General features: G+C 34.3%; 1 long non-coding RNA gene across 1 annotated transcript; it reads left to right on the top strand.

The window, feature by feature from the left end:
- Positions 1-4,857: 4,857 nt before the first annotated feature.
- LOC127837536 (uncharacterized) lies at positions 4,858-7,801 on the top strand. Its single transcript, XR_008029334.1, has 3 exons — positions 4,858-4,943; positions 5,524-5,625; positions 7,437-7,801. It is a non-coding gene; the product is annotated as an uncharacterized LOC127837536 (long non-coding RNA).
- Positions 7,802-8,627: the final 826 nt, after the last annotated feature.

The raw sequence follows: 8,627 nt of genomic DNA, 5'->3' as shown, positions 1-8,627 counted from the left end.
TTTATTACCGAATATACTGAAAATTGAACTTTTTTCAAGTAATGTAATATAGTAGTCGTGATGTTTACAGTATTACTAATAATTGTAAAAAATACGGTATTTTAAACTTTTCTTTTTTCGTCAATGGCGTTTGACAGTCCCTTTATTAATGATTGTACAGGAAGAATCATGCCATACAAAGTCAATTACTTGTTAAAAAAGAATTCTGCTTAAGACTTGTTCCCAGCATTAATATATTCCCATAACGTGCCAGATGTGATATATGAGGAGATGTAGTGTCACATGCACCCCCTATACTCCCCAGTGCGCACACGTAATTGGATATGCAAAATGCGATATTGATACTGATGGTTTATGGACGTTTCGTGCCCCTACCAGTTCGTGCCACTAATATTTGTGTTGAAAAGGGGTAGACGTTTCGTCCCACTGATAATATATAGGCGGATAGGTGTGAATAATGCCGTATAGGTGTGAATGATATTGGGGTGTTATTAATGTTATTATAATTATTAGAAAAACATTTGTGCATAGTACATTATGTTCATTATGTTTAATAAATATAAAACATTAAGCGCTGTTATTTTTTATGCTTCATGTGTAGGTACTATATACATAAAAATATAAATAACACGAATGAACAATAATACAATTTACAAAAACTCAGTCGATTTGTCATTAAACAGTTTGTTTAAAAATGTTAATGTTTTAGTTGCTGTACCAGTAAAATTATGTAGACCTTTTACACAGTTTGTTTTACATTTGTTAGTTTTGGTATATATAAATATGTTTTACCGGTACACCTTTAGAATAAAAATGTTGGAATGAGTAATACATAAGTATATGGTTTTACATTTTCAGTTAAGTTAGTAGTAGTATTATTAACAAATACTTTAATTGTTCCAGTTTGGTTGAATAGAATGTTAAAATAAAACTTTGTTTAAAGGAAATTTTTCTTTCATTTATTTAAGGAACTGGTAATATGGTAGGCCCTTAACAATGCCAACAACAATTACAAATAATTGAGGCCAGACAGGGACTGGGGAATGGTTAAAAGTACCAATACTATGTTGTTGTTGTTTATTGTTGCTGGATAGAAATTTGCTGAATTTACTTGTTACAATTTTGTGTGTATCGTATGACTACTATGTTGTATTATGCTGACTAGTCTTGTTACTATTTTTTGTGTATCGTATGACTTCATTGTTGTATTTTGCTGACTAGTCTTACTTGTTATTATTTTTTGCGTATCGTATGACTACTATGTTGTATGTTGCTGACTAGTCTTACTTGTTACAATTGTGTGTATCTTATGACTACTATGTTGTATTTTGCTGACTAGTCTTAATTGTTACTATTTTATGTGTATCGTACGCCATCCAGTTTAAAGAAATGGTTATTTTATTAATTGCCAGTGTATATAGACCAGTTTTGATAATATGGGTGATATGAGCCAGTTATACATGTATGTTTGGTAATTTTCCATGTATACATTATGCATGTTGGATACGTTCGTTTTTCATAATTCTCTATTTTATTTACATTTGCTGAATATTCTATTACCAAAATACAATACTCAATTCATTTTGTCATTTAACATTTTGTTTCAATATGTTTCTTTTTCAGTTTCTTTACGAGTAGAATTAAAGAGTCTGTTTAAATAATGTCTTTTACATTTGTTGTTAGTCAACGTATATATTAATTAATTTTACACCATAAGAATCGAAATGTTGGAATTAGTACTAAATAAGTTTATTATTTTCAGTTTCAAAACAGTAGTATAATTAGCAAATACTGTGTTCCAGTTTGGTTAAAAAGAATGTAAAAATAAAATGTTGTTTGAAGAAAATGTTCTTTCATTTATTTAAGAAACTGTTTTAATGGTAGGCCCTTAACACTACCAACAACAATTAAAAACAATTGAGGCTAGACAGGGACTGAGGAATGGTTAAAAGTATGTCGGCACCATGCTGGCTCAAAAAGGTATCGCCGATATACATACCAATGTCGGGCCAACATCGAGCCGTCTTGCAATCCCGATCTCGGGCCGATGTAATTACCGATGTCGGGCCGATATACATACCGATGTCGGACCAACATTGCGCCGTGTTGCACTCCCGGTCTCGGGCCGATGTGATTACCGATGTCGGGCCGATATTGAAATAAATATCGGGCCGATATAGGACCGATTTGAAATGTTTGCTGGGTTATTGCAAATGTTTCAATACATTTATGTAATCAATCTAGAAATTGTTAAAATGTATGTATGCATTCACTTTTGATATGGTTCATGTCAATTTATTGAAAATGTTTTGAAGTCGCAGAATACTTTTAAACGGAATAAATAATCTTGAAATAAAACAATGTTGTTTTAACATTGAACAGATGTTACAATCAAAGGTTCGAAAGTTTCCTGTTATGATTCACACCTATACGGTATTATTCACACCTATCCGCCTATATATCATCAGTGGGACGAAACGTCCAATGCCCTAAGTCTAAAGACTCCAACAAACCCATTGCAGTATATACTGAACAGTGGGTCTAGTAATGATGATGCCACATACAACAGTATGTGTGTTTTCACCATCTTTACTTATAACAAGGGCTGTTTGTAAAACATGCATGCCCCCCATATGGGCTGTCCATTGTAGTGGCAGCCATTGTGTGAGCACGATTTTTGTCACTGTGACCTTGACCTTTGACCTAGTGACCTGAAAATCAATAGGGGTCATCTGCGAGTCACGATCAATGTACCTATGAAGTGTCATGATCCTAGGCAAAAGCGTTCTTGAGTTATCATCCGAAAATCATTTTACTATTTCGGGTCACCGTGACCTTGACCTTTGACCTTGTGACCTCAAAATCAATAGGGGTCATCTGCGAGTCATGATCAATCTACCTATGAAGTTTCATGATCCTAGGCAAAAGCGTTCTTGAGTTATCATCCGAAAACCATTTTACTATTTCAGGTCACCGTGACCTTGACCTTTGACCTAGTGACCTCAAAAACAATAGGGGTCATCTGCAAGTCATGATCAATCTACCTATGAAGTTTCATGATCCTAGGCGTATGCGTTCTTGAGTTATCATCCGGAAACCATTTGACTATTTCGGGTCACCGTGACCTTGACCTTTAACCTAGTGACCTAAAATTTAATAGGGGTCATCTGCGAGTCATGATCAATCTACCCCTGAAGTTTCATGATCCTAGGCGTATGCGTTCTTGAGTTATCATCCGGAAACCATTTTACTATTTCGGGTCACCGTGACCTTGACCTTTGACCTAGTGACCTCAAAATTAATAGGGGTCATCTGCGAGTCATGATCAATCTACCCATGAAGTTTCATGATCCTAAGCGTATGCGTTCTTGAGTTATCATCCGAAAACCATTTTACTATTTCGGGTCACCGTGACCTTGACCTTTGACCTCGTGACCTCAAAATCAATAGGGGTCATCTGCGAGTCATGATCAATCTACCTATGAAGTTTCATGATCCTAGGCGTATGCGTTCTTGAGTTATCATACGACAACCACCTGGTGGATGGACCGACCTACCGACCGACCGACCGACCGACATGAGCAAAGCAATAAACCCCCTCTTCTTTGAAGGGGGGCATAAAAATTGAGCTATTCTTTTTCTCTCTCCTCCTTAAAAAACAAAACAAACAATAACATACAATAACAACATCATATAAATAATAATAATTAATAAGAAGTACAGTAACATAACATAAACATAGTAATTTATAACTAAGTCCAAGTTCTTTTGGATTTATTCATCCTTTTCTTTCATTTATATTTTTTGCATATAAACTATTATTGTTTACTTTTTGTTAAAGTGCAACGTCAGCCGTGGGAAAATTCTATTTATAAACGGATTGACCTACTTTCAATCCTTATTAAGAAATTTTGGCCAATCAGCGCCATCGTTTTATAAGTGTATCATCCAATAAAAACGCCGCTTTTTAACAGCGTAAGGCCCAGCCAGTGTAAAGTACTGCGTTTTCCTTATAACGCTTCTTAAATAAGTATAGATATTTTTAAACCAATAGATTTTTATTAAGGCACCGCACCAACACTGCAAAGTTTTCTATTTATATCAATGGTACAGCCCAGTAAAATCGGGCTGTCCATTATATGGCCGTTTTCGACCTTTTTAAGCAGAGTTTTATGTTAAGCAGTGTGCTCGGGCAATGGTTTTTAACCGAAGTCCCGAGGATAAACAATCCCATTAGTCAGACGTCCAATGCCCTCCTACACAAATATCAGTGGCACGAACTGGTAGTGGCACGAAACGTCCAGCACCCATACTGATCATCCAGTGCAACTGATTAAGATTGTTGACTACATAACTGCACTTTGTTCGCAGGTGTACAATGTAGATCTGTACTTATGCGCGTAGAGGGAGGTAGGGATCGAGGGGGGTAGTGGCAGGGGGGAGGGAGGAGATAGAGAATCTTAAAAATTCCTAAAGCCTTCTAATAATCGATACAGTTTAGACTCCTCACCTATTGCCTCGTTATTCATGCATTCAACACATACAGTAGGTAACAGTTCACGAGATCTAATACATTGACATCGCAAAAACTTTTAAGTGAGTTTGGGATACATTGTTGTTATCAATAACTCATCTGTACTGTAGTGTGAATACAGTTAGACGCTAAAACTAAACAAATATCCAAAATACTCTTATGTTATTGAATTGTTGCCTTTCCATGGAAAAAAGCACAGTGCTATTCTGGTTCCAATCGTACTATAATATTGTGACAGAGACAAGTAGTCCAGACCACTCTCTTCATTCATGTATGTAAAGGAACGAACGATAACTCTGCTAGGGGAATGAATCCAGACAACAGTATGTTTTATGCTTCCTGGTTTATCATAATTTCACTGATTCCGAATCAGATCAGAAGTCCGACTGTCTACGGATTTTCATCGAAGGTAAAATCGCTTTAACTCGCTTGGTAAACAGCACAGTTTTATTCTACAGTACATAATGCACCAATGCATACAGGATTAGATTCTTTATCAATTCCGTTTGAAAAGGTAGCAACGTTCAAAGTAGTTTTGGAAACCAAAGGCAAAGGTGTCACGATTGTGTAATCAGATTATCTATCTGTCAGTGTCACAATTGCATCATCCTTTCAAATAACGTAAAACGCAAACTTAATGTTCTTAGGATGACCTAGTATATGTAGTGTTAATCCTAGCATAATTTATTTGATGTTTCACAATTGTTATCTTTGTTATTTTGATGAACACATCATTATATTTTTTGCTTTTTCGTCTTTGTTTTGCATATTGTATTTGTCTATAAATAGATGGTAATGGTCGATCGATGTGTAGCTCTACTGTCATGACTCAACGTGCATATATATTTATTCGGAAAGCTCTTGGCCAAAATGTATGTGTTTTCCGTCAATGGACGTCCAAATCGCAAGTTTAGATTTGGTATCAAAATAAGGTTTGCATATCACAAAGTTCAGGAGATAAAACTCGCCGAAAATTCGCTATATTCCAGTAGACCATAACTCCTTGCGGCTAGACGAGTTGGTGACTTCCGGTCAAATGTAAACAGATTTGTCTGTTGCAACAACGAAAACAATCAACTTCGGTTGATAAAGTATGTTTACAAAATGTTTTTGTTTGTTTTGTACTAAAAGTGACCAATTCAAAAGTGTTCTAATTAAATCGTGCTACTAACATTTTAACATCAAAGGGCACACACCACACCCTCGATAAGTTTTGCTCATAAGTGAGCTAGTTTCGAGTACCATACAGATACAGTTTGATACTGATGGGTATTTTACGATATTTATATTTGATTTTGTGTATTTGCACTCAAGTAATTGTCTCTAGATGTGTGTGCAGATTCTGATTTTGAACAATAATTATCAGTAACAGGATCAGTATCTTGTGTACTTTGTGACATCTCGTTCCAAATTGTTTGTGTAATTGTTGTCATGGTGTCAGACCACAATTTCCTGTTTATTGGGCTCTTAATGTGATACCTCCTTTTACTATTGTTACACAATAGGAGACTGAAAAAACAAATATTAAAGATAATATTAACATGTATTACTTGAAAGTGCAGATGTTCTTGTTTTTGAATGATTTTATATGAAACTACATACATTGTCTTAATGTGTTTTTGTTTGTTTTGTTTTTACCCATGCACTTGAACTTATTACATGTGTCTATTCAATATTTTTGTGATACTACGTTGTATATAAATGGTAGTTTTATTAACAAACAGAAACTCATCAAGATAGTAAATACAATTAATCAATGAAAAATATGAGCTGAAAAACTAAAAAAAATCAAATGCCTAAAAAATTAACCTATTCTGTTCACAATTCTTGTTATTATTTTTTGGTATAAATGTTTATATTCTAAAATATCATTTCAACTTATTATGAAATGACTGAATATTTTACAAGTATGAGAAGTAAACCATGCAATAACAATATTCACTTCAGAATCAATGTATTATTTGCCATCTTTTAATGTTTCAATTTCTTAATTCAAATAAATATTTATGTTAACCAATATTTTTATTGTATTCATTTAAACTTTTTTTTCATGATTTGTAATAAATAATCATCAAAGATTGTGAAATCCTGGTAGATCCATGTTCGTTTCTCTGTATTGGCTGACCTAAAATCTGCGTTGTATACCCATCCTTGAAAAATTATGTTTGGTAAAAATCACTATTGGGATTACAATATGCACCTAGAACCATCCTGCACTTGTAATGAAGTTTCCACTACAGTACAATTATCAATGGCACTGTATGCATGCACATATACTTTTAATGTACTTACTATTAGTAAATATTACAAAATCTTTTTTTCTTACATTAGTACAAAGTACCCAAGAACAACATTATTAAGATCATTAAGAACATGGCCAATCTCAGTTTTGGCGCGAAAATGGGTTTTTACATGTTTGCAATTGTGAAAACGACCCGGTTGTTCCGCGAAGAATTTCAAGGTCCTATCCAATCGGCTTTCAAAGTTATACCCATGTAAATGTGTGCAAAAATTTCCATAGAAAATGCGAACATTTCCAAAGTAAATGCGGCAGATGATAAAATATGACAAAATTGTCTAACTCAAGCTTTGAAAGCTTGAGTTAGACAATTTTCTCAGAATTTTTACAGAAAAAAATCACACGTTACTTAAAATATTATGATAAATGTAGGGTTATTGGAAAAGTCATCATGCAAAATTTTAGCTTCATTCTGTAATCAAAGAGAAAAGAATTTTTTCCTTCTTGTAAATATTAAGGTTGTTCATTTTCGCGGGGAGGGGACGATATGTTGTAGCTTTTTTAAGTTTCCTATTTAAATTAATTGCAGAAACAATATGTTAGAATGTGAATACAGACCATAGTAAGCCATTCTCTTAGCACTTGTTATAATTTTTTTTTCAGCAACTCGAAACTCTACAGAAGACTCTGAAAGATTACAACAGCGTGGAAAGCCTTAAGGCCGATCAGTTGAAAAAGCTTGGTCAACTGTACAACATTGACCCCAAGTTCCCTAAACAGGCACGGATTGTGTTACTCTGCTATGTACTTGGCCTTTCAACAACCGGTCACATTCAGACAGTGGCAACCAGAGACTCCTGTCAGCATTTAAATGATGATCAACAGAAACACTGACTGTAATAACTGTTATATCGCTGTGATAACTGTACATTTTTCGCGAAAATATTTTCTAAATTAATAAAGCTTATTTGTCCAAAATTTGTTGTATAAATTATTCCAGAAATGTTCAAAATAAACAAGTTTGGTCATATTTATGTTTTTCAATTGTCTGGTTCTTTCCCTGGTTACAACCCTATTGTGTCTAGTCATAACAAAGAGCACATGTTTTAAAATTTACATTTGAGCCTTGTTCTGAGAAAACTGGGCTTAATGCATGTGCGTAAAGTGTCATCCCAGATTAGCCTGTGCAGTCCGCACAGGCTAATCAGTTATGACACTTTACGCCTAAACTTGATTTCCGGTAAGGATGGACTTCCTTGAAACTAAAAACACCATTAAAGCGGAAAGTGTTGGCCCTGATTTGCCTGTGCGGACTGCACAAGATAATCTGGGACAACATTTTGTGCACATGCATTAAGCCCAGTTTTCTAAAAATGCGACTCATTTATTTATTTCTGTTTCAAATACAATTTAGTAATAATATTAAAGATCTATCATGTATGTAACAGTGTATGAATAAGAAATAATAAACACACACTCATTAGTTGTGTCATCTATGAACATTTAATAGCATTTTCAAGTTCAACATAAATATTTAACTTTTTTTTTGTTTGTGTTAAGCAAGTCACTAAAATAAGGGTTAAAGTCTGTGTCAATAATTCATGGCATAAAAGCTGCGGGTCTGCTAAACTGTTCCTTTGTAGCCTCCTGCAAGTCGTGGTGAGCGGTTGATAGGATATCTTAAAATAGAAATTGTTAAAATGGACCAGTGATTTAAAATCTAGTTCAGAAAAAGGATGTTCAATAACCTATAAGACAGCATTGTAGTATTTTAAAACAACTTAACAAGTCTAAAAAAAATTATTTTACTGAGTCTGAGTACGTTTTCACCAATTTTAAACTGATCAACAGTAT

Source organism: Dreissena polymorpha, chromosome 7, assembly GCF_020536995.1.
Source record: "Dreissena polymorpha isolate Duluth1 chromosome 7, UMN_Dpol_1.0, whole genome shotgun sequence".
NCBI classification, from domain to species: domain Eukaryota; kingdom Metazoa; phylum Mollusca; class Bivalvia; order Myida; family Dreissenidae; genus Dreissena; species Dreissena polymorpha.
The sequence above is the reverse complement of the archived record's forward strand: the minus strand, read 5'-3'. Positions and strand labels throughout refer to the sequence as shown.